The sequence below is a fragment of the Sinocyclocheilus rhinocerous genome, unplaced genomic scaffold, assembly GCF_001515625.1.
Source record: "Sinocyclocheilus rhinocerous isolate Xijiao unplaced genomic scaffold, SAMN03320098_v1.1 scaffold2159, whole genome shotgun sequence".
Classification (NCBI taxonomy): Eukaryota; Metazoa; Chordata; class Actinopteri; order Cypriniformes; family Cyprinidae; genus Sinocyclocheilus; species Sinocyclocheilus rhinocerous.
In genome coordinates, this window is record NW_015645106.1 from 30,262 (window position 1) to 31,162 (window position 901).

General features: G+C 29.5%; 1 protein-coding gene across 1 annotated transcript in view; it reads left to right on the forward strand.

Annotated features, from left to right (window-relative positions):
* LOC107705816 (activin receptor type-2A-like) overlaps positions 1 to 901 on the forward strand; it is a 27,746-nt gene that overhangs the window by 15,628 nt on the left and 11,217 nt on the right. The window lies entirely within an intron of this gene.

The window sequence follows — 901 nt, forward strand, 5'->3', positions numbered from 1 at the left end:
CACACACACACACTCACTCACACACTCACACTCTCTCTCTCTCTCTCTCTCACACACACACACACACACACACAGACATACACACGCACACCCTCACACACACACACACACAATCCACATTATATTTTCTATATTTTCACAAACATTCTGCATTTTAACATTTTTAAGTGAACATGAACTCATTTAACCCTATATACTCTTGAATTCATGTTCATCATCAGTGATGTTTATTGAAAAGAAAATTAAAGTCTTAATCTTTCATCATGATGTAAAAAGTTCTGACACATCTGAAATAACTTTCATATAGAGACACTTTTTATTATCTAATCGATGCTTTGTGTCAGGTAATAGATTAATACAAATATTACCTGTCTGACCATAGTGACTATAAAACCTAAAGTTTTCCAAATGTATTTGTCAGTAAATTTCTGAATAAATATAAAAGTAACACATCAGTGTTAGTAATATTTTGTTTATAAATAGTAGTCTTTTATTTCTATTTAGCTTTTATTTTTATTAGTTTTAGTGATTTTAGTACTTTTTACATACAAATTCTTAACTGAAAATGTTACCTAAATTAAAAAGTTTTTAACCTAATATTTCTATTTTATTTCAGCTTTATTTTAAATAACAGTTTTCAACAGTAACAACACTGACACGTTCTGAAAAAGTAGTGCTTGTTAGAAAAAGTCATGGATTTTGAGAAATATAAAGCCAAGGTTATCTTGAATATATGTGACCCTGGAGCACAAAAGCAATGTTAAGTCGCTGGGGTATATTTGTAGCAATAGCCAACAATACATTGTATGGGTCGAAATTATCGATTTTTCTTTTATGCCAAAAATCATTAGGATATTAAGTAAAGATCATGTTCCATGAAGATATTTTGTAAATTTCCTAC